General features: G+C 40.5%; 1 pseudogene; it reads left to right on the plus strand.

Annotated features, from left to right (window-relative positions):
* Positions 1-4457, plus strand: part of LOC131256325 (glutamate receptor 2.7-like) — a 73847-nt pseudogene extending 69390 nt beyond the window's left edge.
* The last annotated feature ends 12495 nt before the right edge of the window (positions 4458-16952 follow it).

Here is a 16952-nt window from a genome sequence, read left to right on the forward strand (position 1 = left end):
ATGGCGCGTTGGATCGCTACGCAAAGGGCTCAACTCTACTCTTTTTGGACATATATATTCTCTTGTGATTATGTTGGGTGACACCATGTGTGACCCTTTATCATTTTTTTCTTGGTCATGTATATGTGTGTGTGTGTGTGTATATGTATGTATATATATATATGTGCTAGTTCTCTTTCATTTCAGTCGATAGGTGCATTTGTGCTTCATGTTCCAGGAACTCCAGGCTGCGCATTTAAACCCAATTAAATGCATATTACTGAAAATTGATTATAAGTGACCCCGGAAACTCGGGAGTCGAGCGTATGCACGACCCCCGATTTTCAGGGTGTTATAGGCCCACTTGGATGGACCCCACTTTGATGTATGTATTACCACACCATCCAACCCATTCTTGTGGTGGCCCACGTCCCTAGGTGGGGCCCACCTTAAATGAAGGTGTAGGGCCAAACCATCCAGCGTCCAGGGACGCTGGACTTAAAAAGGAAACAAAAAAATAAAAAAAAAATATTATCCTTGGTTTAAGGCTATTTGGGTGGGCCACTTGTGTAGGCCCTAGCTTGATGTATAAGTCCAATCCACGCCGCCCATCCCTTTCCTCAGACCATTTTAGGCGTTGAGATGAAAAATGAGGCCAATCCGATCTTCTGGCGGGCCATAGTATGGAAAACAACATTTCTACTTTTAAAATACACTTTGAGATTTCTACACTCTGAAAACCCATTCAGTATTGGGCTTGTTTGGTCTGTCTTGGGCCATGGGAAGCAATAGACGGGATGGATTCGCTTGACGCGGGGCCCACGAGTAAAAAACCATGAAAAAATAAGGTTTTCAAAAATAATAATAATAATAATAAGTACAACAGCGGCATTGCTGCTGCTGCTGTCAGAGGCGCAGGCAGCGCCTGCTGCTGGCGGGCGGACGAGCAGGGACCCACAGCCCAGCCGTGGGCCCCACCATGATGTGTATTTGTCATCCAATCTGTTCAATTGGTGGGCCCCTTCTTGAAGTGGGCCCCCTCCAAAAATCAGCTCCATCGGGAACTCATGTGGCCCACATCACAGGACATAATGGGATTAAATGGCTACCATTGAAATCTATTTGGGTGGCCCAGAAGCTTTGGGGCCAAGATGAAATTTGTTTTTCCTTTTCATCCAGGTCCGTGTGACCTTACCAGCGGGTTGGATTGCAAATAAATATTATGATGGGCCCCACATGGGACCCACAGTGAGGTATGTGTCTTATTCACACCGTCCATGTGGACGGTGGAGCCCACATAGATGTATGTGTTCTGTCCACATCGTCCACGGTACTGGATGGTGGGACCCACTGTGATGTACGTGTTCTATCCATGCCATCCAGCTGTCAATCAGGTGGGCCACACAGCAAGAAACAGTGATGATTGAACGCCAGCCGTTGAAACCCTTTTGGGTTGCTGCACAAGTTTTGGGTCAGCATGAAATTTGTTTTTCCTTTTCATTCAGGTCACTGTGACCTTATCAACAGGTTGGATGGAAAACAAACGTTATGGTGGGCCCCACGTGGGACCCACAATGATGTATGTGCTTTATTCACACCGTCCACCATGGACGGTGGAACCCACCATGGTGCATGTGTTTTCACCACACCGTCCAGGGTTGGACTGTGGGACCTCAATGATGCATGTGTTCACTCCATGCCGTCCATTTATATGGGACCCACCATGATGCATGTGCTGCATCTAACCTGTCCATCCATTTTAAAAGCTCATTTAATGGTATGAGCTAAAGAATGAGCTAGATCCATAATTCGGTGGACCCTACCCTTGATGCATGTGTTGCATCCAAACGGTCCAGCCATTTGGCAAGCTTGTCTTAATAGGTTTAAGACTAAAAATAAGATAGATCTATAGTTCAAGTGGACCCCACCTTGGTATATATAAGGCCCAAGTGTTTAGGCCCACCTTGTCATATTTATAGCCCATTGTTGAGGCTCACCTTGATGTGTATGAGGCCGTTGTTGAGGCCCACTTTGATATATATAAGGCCCATGTTACGAGGCCCATTGTGATGTATTTCAAAGGTCCATGGGATATGGCCCACTGCAATGTACACAAGGCCCATTGATGCGGCCCACTTGATTTATATAAGGCCCATATGAGGAGGCCCATTTGATGTATCTAAGGCCCATGGGTTGAGGCCCGATGGGTTATCCTTAAGGTCCATTGTAATGCGTGATTTCTCTATGGTTAGTGGCAGGCTATGCCTTGGGAGCAATGTTGGTTTGACGTCCACATTGCAAGTATAATGTTGATTAAATGTCTGCATTACGACTCTCCCTAGGGCCCATTGATAAGCCGTACTTGTTGTGTGTAGGCCGTTTAGGCCCATCTGCATTGTAAGGATAATTCACCACTTTGTAACATAATTAGTATATCTCCATGATTCATACCCATACGCATCATATGTATACTTGATATGAGGAATGTTTGATCATATCATAAGCCATTGGGCTGAGACATTTACGGGACTCCTTATGAGATGGAATGCCCCACATGAGCGCGTACTGCATGACTGACGGTTTGACTCATGCATTTCGCATTGTGTGTCGTGATTCACTGCACGCCCTAGCAACATCAGGGTCGTGGCCTCCATAGGCACATCGTGAATGGTCGTATTGGATACTGAAAATATTGGTTCTAGCATTGTGGGCACTTAGGATGTCCTTGGGTGAAAATTTCAAAACCTTTTTGGTAACAGGAGATGCTCCAACGTCTAGACCGAGTGGATACACGAGCGCCCGAGTGTCGAATACCAGTAGGCCGCGTCTCCCACTGTGTCATGGTCAGTTGGAAGGGGGTGTGGCCTTATTCGCCCGAGTGAGGGGGCTATAAGTTAGGCTGAGTTTAACCAGCTCGCAAATGAGTCCGCTATCGACAAGCCAGGTAGGTATTGGCAAACTACTGGTTAGGCGGATAGTGTGGTCTCTTCCACTTACTTGACTGTGCAGCTAGGGAGGAGGCAGTCAGTGTGAGGTGTATTAGACCCTGGTGATATCCAGAGAGGAACTGTACTGATATGTGTACTTGATGAGTACTGGCATGCTTGCTTTGCATCTTGCATATGACATTTGGCTACATAGGCCTCGCATCGCATGGCTTTGGTATGGCCGATAGCATTCATGCCTTGCATCTCATAGTTTTAGTACCACTAATAGCATTCATGGACTTACCGCATATTTTCGCATTACTCTGACATTGTATACTTGGCACTCGCCTTGCGCACACACTTACACCACCCTCTAAGCTTTTGTAAGCTTATGCACGACTGTTGCGTGCAGGTGTCGTTGGACAGCAGCAGCGCTGAGGCAGGAGCGCGTACCAGACTATTTTGGAGCTTTTGATTACCCTGTATTTTTTCTTTTCGCATTGTACTTAAAGTTTTTAATATAGTAGATATGTGGTGATGTTGTTTTGTGACTTGGTTATGCTTGTGGTTATGTTCCATTACCAAAAAAAATTTCATACTGAAAATCCTCCTTGTAGGATCCCAGGATCGGAATCTGGCGTATGGGTACTGGGAGCCGAGAATGGGGTACTACGGAGGCTGTCGGCACCAGATTCGGCGATCGAAAATTTTGTGAGCCCATTTTTCGAGTTTGGGGCATGACAAGAGACCTGTGCCTTTTCGAAGTCTAAGCATGTGGTCATCATTAGCTTGTTTCGACCTCCATTCCAATATGGTCGCGGATTGTTAATAAAAAATAAGATGGTCTTGTAAAATTTAACATAGGTCGTAATTGTACTACATAGTGGATTGTTGTTGTAATCCACAAAAGGTCGTAGTTATCACGAGTTCTAAAGGATCGTGGTTGTCATGCTACATGGTTCGTTTATGTCATATATGTTGGGTCGTGGTTGACAGTCACGACCACCTAACATGTGATCCACGATCCATTGTGCCTGTCAACCATGATCCATTAGGCAAACCAACCACGATCATGGTTGTCATGCTATACAGATCGTTGTTATCATCTACAATGGATCGTGGTTCACAGCTACGACCCACATAACATATGAGTCACGATCTACTATGATTGTCAACCACGATCCATTAGGCAAACCAACCATGATCGTAACCACGATTGTGATAATCATGCTATACGGATTGTTGTTGTCATATACATTGGGTCGTCGTTCACGGCTACGACCCACATAACATGTGAGCCATGATCCATTGTGCCTATCAATCATGATCCATTGGACATATCAACCATGATCACAACCATGATAGTGATTGTCATGCTATACATATCGTTGTAGTTATATACATTAGGTCGTGGTTCACAGCCCCGCCCTACATAACATGTGAGCCATGATACACTGTGCCTGTCAACTATTACATTGCTTTGTCATTTATATTGACTAAGCTGCAGTGAACTTGTAGATGTACTCGCTGAGTGGCGATGGAGAGGCCTAGTGAAGAAGATTTAAAATTAGAAAAATGTAAAGGGAAGAGGGTCCCAGAGAAGAAGCTACAAGATAAAGTCAGTGTTCCGTATGGGGCAAGCGGTTGCTTTACATTGTATATCTTCCAACCTCAGACGTTTCTAAGTTACATCGAATTGCCTTTTCACTTATCTGCTCCATCCATTCTATTTGTAACATCAAGAAACAGAATTTTCTAAAGAATGATCAAAATATTCAAATTCAATAGACCACAACAGTTCAAACCAATAGGTTCCGTAAAAGCCCATAATTTATCATTTTTACTCTGTGTGGGCCACTGATAGCTTGATACATGTTACTATTAATTTTTTTGAAGGAATCCATTAGCCATGAACAATTTTGACAGATTATATCCGATTTATGATGGGCCCATAGACTAGAACGACATGATCAACAATTGATGTTATGCGTTGGGAATCGTAAGCGAATTTTCACCTTTTGCATGCCATTTTTAATGTATGTACATGCGACATATTGATTAAGTACAAACTAAGATATGTGGGGTCCACAGTGATATGTAAATGTCACTTAAACTGATCATTATATGTAATGTATGTATATAAAGGCATAACATAAAAATAAGGTTTATTAGATGGATGTACGGCCCACGTAGTTCTCAATACCTTATAACTGTTTATTTTGGTATGGTCAACTACATCTGTAAGTAAAATTCATATTTTTGAATAAAGATTTGTATATACTCAAACAATTAACAATCGGTGTAGATTGAAAATTTACATAAGATCTATCCTACAACCGAGAGATAACCAGAGTTGTATGAGACATACCAGCACAACACAATAAATCCGGTGCCGATCTTACCTTTTCATCATTACCTCTTTTTACGTGTCGAGGACATATTGGTTCGTAGAATTCGAATACCACAATCCGTATATCATGACTACAACAATCCATATACAATGAAAACCACGATTTATATCATCATGTTAACTACGACCCATCGAACATTAACACTACAACTCATATAACATAATAACCATGATACGAAGTTATGGGCCAAGGAGTTGAGATTCAATACCGCCCCCTGAACATGGGTTGTGGTTGTCACGGAATATAGTCCGTGGCTGTCATGGAATATGGTTCGTGGGTTTCAGTAGATATGGCTCGTTCATGTCATGTTATATGAGTTGTGGTTTTCATGTTAGAAGGGTCGTGATTGTTAGATGACATGGGTTGTGGTTCACATGAATAATGGGTCGTGATTGTTATGAAATATGAATCATGGTTATCATTTTACAACAACGATCCATTATTCATCATAACCACAACATAACATAAGTGACAATTATGACCCATTGTCCATGACAACCAAGACCAATTGTTCTTCATAACCACGACCCTTCTAATATGCAAACCACGATTGTTTATCATAACCACGACACGATGTAAGTGACAACCATGAACCATTGTCCATGACAACCAAGACCAATTGTTCTTTATAACCACGACCCTTAATACTGGCCTCGATGCATGGTCTTACCTTTGAAATATTCCGACGGTGGTTGCTTTCTAACAAGTTTTATAAAACGTTTCAGATGAAAATGTCCCTTGGATCATGAATAACAACCACGATCCATTATTAGTGTAAACCACAATTCAATATGCATGTCAACCATGACCGACTTTCGGGTCGTGGTTGTCATACACAATAAATAGTGGTTCCCAACCACGAACCTATTAACATGACAACCACGACCCAACCTTCATCATATAACGACCGTTTCCCCATACCTAGAATGTTTTGGAAAAAGAAAAACGACTGTTTCCCCATACAGGGAATGTAATGTAATGTAATGGATTTACCAATAGAAAACGACTGTTTCCCCATATGGGGGTATATCTATTTATCGATCCTCCACATTGTCAAAACATGACCCAGACAAAGGATCGTTGTTGACAATTTGTATTTATCATGGTTTTCATGTAAAATGGATCGTGGTTGTTATGATATATGAATTGTGGTTGTCAAAGTTGCATGGGTCATGGTGTCGATTGTTATGAGTCGTGGTTTTCATGTTTTATGGATTGTGGTTGTTCTGTTATATGGATCGTTGCGTCATGTTACAAAATATTGAGTTCTTTATAGAGGTTTCACGTTAGCCCGGAACTCGAAAGAAGCCATTTCACATCGGCTTGGAACCCGAAGGAAGCCATTACACAACTGGTCAACCAAATCCGAGTAGGTACTCATCAACAAAATATCAAGTTCTTTTGTAAGGCTTTGACATCAGCCTGGAACCCGGAAGAACTGTCACGGAAGGTTTCAGATTATAAGGTCGGCTCGGACAAAGACAAGCCCTATGATCAAGCTCGAGACATGATGCATGGGTCGTGATTGTCATTATATAGAGCCTATGGTTGTACTATTGCGTATGTCATAGTTGTCATGAAATATGGATCTTGAATGTAATGAAATATGGGTCGTGGTTGTCGTGTTATATGAATCGTGGTTGTCGTGTTATCTGGGTCGTGGTTGACGTGAAGCATTGATCTTAGTTGTCATTCAATATGGGTTCGTGGTTGTCATGTTATACGGGTCATTGTTATCATATTGTACGGGTCGTGGTTGAAATTTTACATGCGTCGTGGTTGTTATGTTTATAATAGATCATGATTATCATCCTTACTGGATCGTTGTTGACAACCACGACACTGAGTGAAAGCATGACCTATTAACATGACAAACACGATCCATATATCACGAAAACTACGACTTATTATTATGTACACTATTTCCATCTTTCGGTCATGGTTCAAATGCATAAAGGTTCATGATTATCATCCGCATTGGGTCGTGATTGACATGATACATGGGTCGTGACTGTCATTGTATATGGGTCATGGTTGTAAGGTTGTATAGGTCGTGGTTATCATGAAATATGGACATTGAATGGAATGATATATGGGTCATGATTGTCGTGTTATATAAATCATGGTTGTCGTGTTATCATGAAAACCACGACATATTGTTATGTACCATATTTCCATATTAAGGTCGTGGTTCAAATGCATAACGGTTTGTGATTATCATCCACATTAGGTTGTGGTTGACATAATACATGGGTTGTGACTGTCATTATTATGGCTCATGGTTGTAAGGTTGTATAGGTTGTGGTTGTCATGAAATATGGACCCTAAATGGAATAATATATGCGTCGTGGTCATCATATTATATGAATTATGGTTGTCGTGTTATCATGGAAACCACGACGTATTGTTATGTACCATATTTTCATATTGGGGTCGTGGTTCAAATGCATAACAGTTCATGATTATCATCCACATTGGGTCGTGGTTGACATGATACATGGGTCATGACTGTAATTATATATGACTCGTGGTTATAATGTTGTATAAGTCGTGGTTGTCATGAAATAAAAACTCTAAATGAAATGATATATGGGTCGTGGTTGTCGTGTTATATGAATCGTGGTTGTCGTGTTATCATGAAAACCACAATATATTGTTATATACACTATTTTCATATTGGGGTCGTGGTTCAAATGCATAACGGTTTATGATTATCATCTACATTGGGTCGTGGTTAACATAATACATGGGTCATGATGGTCATTATAAATGGCTTGTGGTTGTAAGGTTGTATAGGTCGTGGTTGTCATGAAATATGGACCCTGAATGGAATGATATATGGGTTGTGGTTGTCGTGTTATATGAATCGTGGTTGTCGTATTATCATGAAAACCACGACACATTATTATGTACACTATTTCCATATTGGGGTCATGGTTCAAATGCATAACAGTTCGTGATTATCATCCACATTGGGTCGTGGTTGACATGATACATGGGTCGTGACTGTATTATATATGGCTCGTGGTTTTAATGTTGTATAGGTCGTGATTGTCATGAAGTATGGACCCTGAATATAACGATATATGGGTCATGGTTGTCGTGTTATATGAATTGTGGTTGTCGGGTTATGTGGTTCGTGGTTGACGTGTAGCATTAATCATAGTTGTCAGTTGATATGGGTTCATGATTATCATGTTATACGGGTCGTGGTTGTCGTGTTGCATTGGTCGTGGTTGACATTTTACATACATCATGGTTGTCATGTTTATAATGGATTGTGGTTATCATTCGTACTGGATCGTTGTTGACAACCACGGCACTGAGTGAAAGCACGACCCATTAACATGACAACCACGATCCATATATGATGAAAACTACGACCTATTGTTATGTACACTATTTTCATCTTTGGGTCGTGGTTCAAATGTATAAAGGCTTGTGATTATCATCAACATTGGGTCGTGATTGACATGATACATGGGTCATGACTGTCATTATATATGGGTCAAGGTTGTAAGGTTGTATAGGTCGTGGTTGTCATGATACATGGACCCTGAATGGAATAATATATGGGTCTTTGTTGTCGTGTTATATAGGTTGTAGTATACGTGAAGCATTAGTCGTAGTTGATATGGGTCATGGTTGTCATGTTAAATTGATCGTGGTTCAAAGTTGTAACGGATCATGGTTTCCTCTATGGGTCGTGGTTCAAATGCACAACGGATTGTGGTTATCATCCACATTGGATCGTGGTTAACATGCATCAAGGTTCATGAATTAATAAGTATATTACAGTTCACATTACATTATCACAAACAATAAAAAATATTAAAAAAAAACTAAAATAATAAGTTATCATCAGCCTTAGCCTCAGCCTACAGGGACAAAAGTGCATCGATACCAATTGTGATCTATTCGTTTGCATCTCAAGCATCTGCGTGCTAACCTATCTTCTCCTAGGAATGTAATTCGAATCTTTTTCGGTCTTTTAGCAGATTTTCTCGTTTGTGGAGGCTTCATATTCTCACATAAAACCTTCACTTCGTTTGCAATGTTCCATTGTGTCTTGTCAAGCACTGGGTAACTGACTCTTGGTATGTTTTATGATATATTTCATTGAAGTAGATGGAGAGCAATATTTGTACATATCAAGTTGATACTTATCACAGGCAGCTATCACATGAGCACAAGGTAGCAACATTTTTCCAAACTCACCGCATGTACACTTCATTTCTCTTAATTTCACTACATCAGTCATTCCCCTTGCAATCACTTGGAACTTATCTTCTGAAATCATGATACATTGTATCTTTCGTAGTTCCGAGTGATAAAGTTCGAACAATCTTTTTTTGCCCAATGAGTCAAAATTCTCTTATAAGCTAAGGCCTCGTCTCATCGACCAAGGAAGAAGTTTTGGATTTTACTCCTTATTGATTCAATAAGTTTTGTAACAGAGTACTCTCGTGCATCCTAAAACAATCCAGACCTATCTATGGACTGTGGATATACTACACGTACATCAAGGTGGCCCCCACAGTCATGGCCGCACCGCATTAGGTGAAGCCAGGGCTGCGCTTAATTCCCTCTGCTCCCCTAACCAATGGCTAAGAGATGGCCATATTGCTTGTACTTGGAAAGGTCCAATCTTCTATTTGGACCATCCATCATGTGGGCTCAACCTTTTACTGTCCATCCATCTCAAAGTATTAAAAAAAATAAAAATAAATAAAAATAAAAATAAAAATCCAATTTGATCATCCTAACCATCCTATAAAGGGGCTAGAAAATGGACTGTCCATTTTGATTAGATTAGAAAATTTCAATGAACATTTCCGGCTACTTCTATTGCCAACCCTTTAAAGAAACGCTTTGACTGAATAACCTAACCATCTAATCAATAGTATGGATGGTCTATATTATTTATGCTAGAGAAGCTATGATATTTTCTTTGATTGTCCATCGCGTAAGTTCACTGATTAATTCCTTATTTATATGAAGATGGTGAATTCTATTATTAAAGATATCCTAATAACTTTAGTATGTGCGATTATCAGAGACCGAAATAAAACATATATAAAAATTGTTTGGTTGAGATCACTTATATCTGACATGCATGACCCAATCATATACTGCGCGATTGAGAATTAGTCCTTCTCAGCCCAAGTGGCTTTGGTCAATGACTCTGGCCATCTGATTAATAGCCACAAAATAAAAGGTTTAAAACGTATAAGCATTGTATGAAACATCTATCATGCACAGCCCACCTTTTGTCTTATCCTTTCCAAAAAATGCTTTGATGGGATAATCTCAACCATCAATTCATTTTCTATAAATGCTACAGTAATTCCGTGGAATGTCTATTTTATTGGACGGGAATATTCATGTATAAGTGTACTTCCCCTTAGAAAAAGAATTCCAAGAGAAGTAAGCCATCCAAATAACAGAAACTTGAAAGCGCTATCCCTTCCACAAATTCAAATCTGGCAACCAAACAACATATTTAAAAAGAGAAACTTTTATACTCTGCCAAACTGTGATGGTTGATTCGCATACGCATTAAGAAATAGCACATTTGCACGTGTAATGAAGTCAAATTAAATTGTCCAAACAGTAGTCCACAATTTTAGATGGATCACAGGGAAGAAATTACACTCGTTTGATTACTTAGCTACTGAAATCGATGCATGGACAGTTCCAATGAGAAATATCCTATGGTCTGAATTCATTAATCAAGTTTCCACAAATCAACGGTTAGGATCATTCCACCAATCTAATTTTGGTATGACCATCCATCTCCTAGGTTTGGCAATTTGGATATCATATTTTGACTTGTATAGGCTGCAGGTAAATTTTGTGAGTGCTCTCCAACAAAGCAGAGTACTCTATGCATTAATTGTAGATGAGAAAATCATGCATCTGCATCTGGGCCCACAATAGTATGTATGTGACATCCAAGCCGTCTAATCAAGCTTTCTTAATGAAATTGGGGTGACGGATTTTCTTTATAATAAAAAACCATCTATGTGGATGGACCCAAGAATTGATGCTTTTATTTAGAAGGCCAAGCTGGCCATTTTCATCCCTTCTTTAAGGGGGTGTTTGATTTTTTGTAGATACACATAAATAATTGTAAAAGGTTAATAATGATTGTTATTGTTTGAACCTAAATGAGCTTGCAATTGTACTTCTAGGCATTCGGATACTTTCATCCTAAGGTAGGGGGTGTATTTATAGGATGGTTATGCGGTTTGTGTATCTCAATGGAATTTGTAAGATATGCTGAATGGTCTGAAATTAAGTGAGGATCTGCTCTTGAGAATATCTCTGATCCCGCCTTGATCGACTTGACTTTCGGCTAAGATTTTGTCGAGTCTATCCTTATTCGGTATAATGCGGGATTTTTTCTAAATATCCCTCGTTCGAAGTCGAGACCGGTTTGATCAACTAGACCGATAAGTTCTAACACTAAGCTCTGAATTCGAGCAATTTACCTCGGCAGGTGAGTCTTTATTTGGAGCCTATTTATGGGGTTTCTCCTTAGAGCTCAGCTCGGCTCATCTATGTAGTCGATACATTGGTAGTTCGGGGAGCTTCTTCTAGCGTTCTTTGCTAGCATCGCCTTGATCCCCCTCATAATGCATATATATAATGCATATGTGTCCCATGTAGTAGGTTAGTTTGATTTTCCTCATAACAATGACTATTAAAAGGTGCTTGGAAGAGAAGAAAATAAAAGAGCAATTTCACCTAGAGTTTTGGGATGCTTGCAACAATTCATCATGCTTGTGTGTGGAGTAAAATGGGTGGGTTCGACTGTAAGTATGTGTTATCCACATGGTAGAATATGTGCATTGTCCATTACATCAACCCACCCTGTTATCCACAAAGTGAGTGTGTGCAAGTGGTAGACTGAGTGAATGATACCTCATTTCAATATTGAGGTCTTGGTATTGATTCCCTAGTGGGGGTGGCTAACAGTGAAGTATGAACTGACAGTGGGTGTACTAACAAGCTAACCAGAAAAGAAAAGAAAACCCAACGTGTCCCAACTCTTAAGAGCAAACTTAAGTCCGTACAGTTACTTGTTTGTTCAATGTCATTAGTCCTTGAAAACCATTTATATCGAATTGAAGGATCATCTCCAAAACCATTGGTGGGACAATCAATGATCACAACCGCAAGTTGAGATTGGTCTTCTCTAGAAATGGTAGCAGTGTGGGATTTAGTCCATTCACTGGATCACAACCACCTTTAGATGAGTCTCATCGATCTCGAAATGGTGACTACATTGGCATGTGTGTGTTAGCCTTCTTCGTAGTATTTTTATTTTCATCGTCATTAGTTGTGGACTATACCATCTTATATTCAGTAATGCACCCTACAGACATTTTGGCTACGTCCGGTTTTAACAATTATATCAATGTGGATTACTGTATTAAGTAGAAGAAGATTCTATTCTTATGAAAAATTAAGAATTTATTAATCTGTAATAAGGACCAATCAAACAATGTTGCCAACAATTTCTGAAATCTGGCGTTTCGAACCGTTTGATAAATGGACAACTAAAACAAAAACAGGTCACACATTCAAGGCATGAAGCCAATCATGTGGCCATGTCCTATTCAAATACCATGATTTTTCGATCCAATGATTGGTTGGTTCGGAACATAAGAATTCACGAATTTTAGGCCATGACCTATGCAAGATGTGGTCTTTGAATTGGACAGTCAACAATGTACTAGTCTATTGATTGTGAGTAAAGATGGTCAAGATCATGATGTCATCCATCCCTTGTAACATGTTAGATTCTTGATGTCTATCTCATTCTTGCCCATCTTTCCATTTCTATTCTCCTCACGTAATTTCATATATTCTAGTCAATATGCAACATTACGTGAACATATCGTGATGTGCCTGTCCACCCAAGTGTGGCCCATTGTACAGTGATCACTAGACAACGATCTGATAAGCTGCACCATTGACATGGAATGCCTTAAATTCTTGACATTAGAACATCCTAGCCCTTGAGAAACGGAAGAACAGTATTCGATGGCTAGAATCTTCAAAATTTGAATACTTCCACAGCAACACCGATTGATGGTGTGGCCCATTCCAACAATGGTTTAATTTTAGATTACTAATTAATTCATGGACCCACTTGTACCAATCATTCATATAGTAATGCATCACATAGTCCAATGTCAATTTCAGGACCTAAAGTTGATTGTTGGACATTTTTGGACTTGACCGCCGCTACTGAACGGCCTAATTTTAGATATATATACAAACCCAAAGGGATGTGGGCCCACTAAATAAACTAAACGGTCAAAGGTCCATGTTTTTCAATAATTTCTATTCACACCAGTTGGTTTTTCTAGCTCAGTGATTAAGATGAACTTGTCCAGTCCTGAGTCAGTTGGGTCTGAAGTGAGTTAATTGGGGTGACTCGTTTAGTCAAGCTTAGTCAGAGAATTGAGAAGGAGTTGAGTCTTAAATCATTCAGAGACTGGATGGGATTTGTTATATATTCTGATTGTGATTCTTCCAAAGACTATATATTTGGACGTAATCGGGTTGGAAATAAAAATTCTAAAGCTTTTTCACCTGAGTTGATTTGAAGTTGTTTGAATCAGGTAACCTCTCTACTTTTGTAATTTTCTGCTTTTATAATGATATATGTTACTTTGTGCCGTGAATTTCTATCCGAAAGGTTTGGAGGGTTTGCATTGTGCTTTCTTGGTGCGATTGAATTACCCCACTTAATTCATCTCTGTGTGGTTCTATAGTCCCCCAATTGGGGCGACTCGGGGTAGGGTACTCTGGGTGGACTCGGACGAGTTAAAGGTGCTGGACCCGACCCATTTACATTCCTAAACAAAACTGCACCTTCCTTTGTCGAGCCGTGTCAAGGTGGGCCCCGATGATGAGGACACAGACCGACCAGATTAGAACAGTGAGATGAGATGGTTCATCAGAAATTCCATTAATTTTTAAACAGTAGTGTAGCAATCCACCATCCACCTGATATCAATTCAGACCGTCCATATGGTTGGCTTCATTGTTCTAGTGCAGAGGCCAAAAAAAAAACCGCTGACAAATAGATCTTAACGGTTTGATTCTTGCTCATTTGAATTGGCACTCGTTGCTCTTCAAATTTCAACCGTTCATTTGATAGCCCATCGATTGGAAAGCTAGGATCAACTAATCAGTATTGACTTGGGGATATTTCGGGTCCAAAAGGAGCTCTATTATTTGGTAAGTATTAAAATCCATGCATGCCACGTGTACGGTGGCTGAGATACAGCACCTTGAAAAATGATTGTAAACTAACAGGGTAGTCATGCACACGGCTGCACGGCATAGACCAAACAAAAGATACGGTGAAAACAAGTCGCTTGTAGCCTTGAAATTGGCCTCCGTGTCTCGTATTTTTCGGCGCATGCCTTCCGTTAATAAAGCGGAGGAAGATGTGGATGGACGGTCAATGATGCATCGAGGACTAGGGAGATGGACTGGGCCTTTTCGTGTGGGCCCCAGTTAAATTTTTTTTAATTTTTCTTGGACTTGGTCCGGCCCATTGAAAGCCGTAAACTTCTATATGATCTAAGGTGGTGGAGGCACATGACTGCCATCATTGGGCCTACGTGGATGTATGTATCAAGGATCTACGCCGTCCATCTGGTGGGCCTTCCGTGGATAGATAATTATTTAAACGTCTGCATTATCGTAGGACAATCCTATCCATCCGAATATAATAATCGAACTAATTGGATGGATGAAAACATAAAAGTTGCCAACAGCTAAGCATTTGTGGATAAGAACCATCCAAAGAACGGTGCGGATTATCTGATCATGCATCCACCCAGCCATTCATGGCTTGGGCAAAACAGCAGAATCTCCATCGCGACGAATATGAGGAAAACATCCGCGGGAGGCAGGGGTAACAGCTTAGTGGGTGAGGCCCTGAGCTTGGGGCCCAAGTCAATGTATATGTTGCATATCCACGCCGTCCATCCGTTTTTACAGATCCTTTTAGGCATGTTTCCAAAAATTAATTAGATCTAAATCTCAGGTGAGCCTCAAAGTACGGATCGAATTCCCGCCATTAAAAACTTCTCGGTTGCCACAAAAGTTTTGGATCAAGCTTCCATTTGTTTTTACCCTTCATCTTGGTCTGTGTGACCTAATCAACGGGTTGGATGGAAAATAAAAGTTACAGTGGGCCCTAGCAAGTTTTTAATAGTAGGCGTTCAATCACCATTGTTTTCCTGTGGTGTGGCCCGGCTGAGATTTGGAACTAGCTCAAGTTTTGGACCATGCCATAAAATGATCTGTAAAAACGGATGGACGGCATGGATATCCAACGCATACATCTAGGTGGGCCCTACGTTCAGGGCTCTGATTTCTTAAAATTACAAAATGCTACCTAGATTTTTTACTATTGCAATTACGACCTTGTGTGTAAATAATTGTAGACTCGTGGGCCAACCATAGTGCATACTTGGTTACTCACCATTAAAATGTGATCCCAAAAATCAGGCTGATCTAACCACCAGTTTGCCTGCCATCTAAAATTTTTAGGGTTTTGATATGGTGTGGCCCATCCCATGATAGGATTAACCTGCTTTTTTTTTTTTTTTGTTATGGTGGAGGGTCTTTATTGGACGGTTTGGACAGCAGTATTATGTGAATGCGGGCCCCACATGAGGGAAAAATGAACTCATAAGCCTGAGGATATTTTTGTTACTTGTTGCATATTCCTGTCACATCTCTGGCATAAGAGAGCTATGACCAATAATTCAAACCTTAAGGGGGTGGCATTTTCAAATTGTGAAAACACTGGGGAGGTGCTTATTAGGCTGTACACGAACCGAGTTAGCTCAGTTAGCTCGCTTGACTCGACTAGAAAAAGCTTGATTCAACTCGGTTTGAAATTGAGTTTGAGCCGAGTTGAGCTGATTTTTTGAGCTCGAAAAAATTTCAAAATGAGTTCGAGTTTGCCTGAGCTCGACTCGACTTGGATTGGACCCAGCTCGAATCTAATCAATTTGGTGACTCAGTTACTTTGATATTGATGTTGCTGACCAAGTATTTAATGAAATGACTCGATGAAGTGTGGTGGGTGGCAAGGAAGGTATGTATATGAAACAAAAATTCTTTTTTTTTTTTTCTTAATTTTTGTATTGCTAAGAAGGTGTTTGATGAAATACATATAAAACCATTACTACTGTTTTACGTAAGTGAGATTTTGAAGGTGTAATCCATGTATTTGTGAAAATGCTGCACAAGCGAACTCGGCTCGAATTGGCCCGAGCTGCTGACCGAATCGAGCTGAGTTGGCTGATCATGCTCAAGGACCGAGCTGAGCCGAGTTTAAGCTAGGGTCAGCAAGTGGCTGAGCCAGGTCGAGCTGTGCACAGCTCGACTCCGTTAGACCCGTGTACTCCTCTAGGGGCTTACAATTATTCCATCAATTATTAAATGAACGATTTATACACTGAATGTTTGATGTATATACACATTCAATCAGTCGAACTGACGATAAGTGGGGCCCACCACCTTCTCGAGGTTTAACTCACCTCGTGGCAACACAAGGAATACCTCCCTTTGTGGGGCCACCAGCCACCAAGTG

The sequence above is a fragment of the Magnolia sinica genome, chromosome 9, assembly GCF_029962835.1.
Source record: "Magnolia sinica isolate HGM2019 chromosome 9, MsV1, whole genome shotgun sequence".
Classification (NCBI taxonomy): domain Eukaryota; kingdom Viridiplantae; phylum Streptophyta; class Magnoliopsida; order Magnoliales; family Magnoliaceae; genus Magnolia; species Magnolia sinica.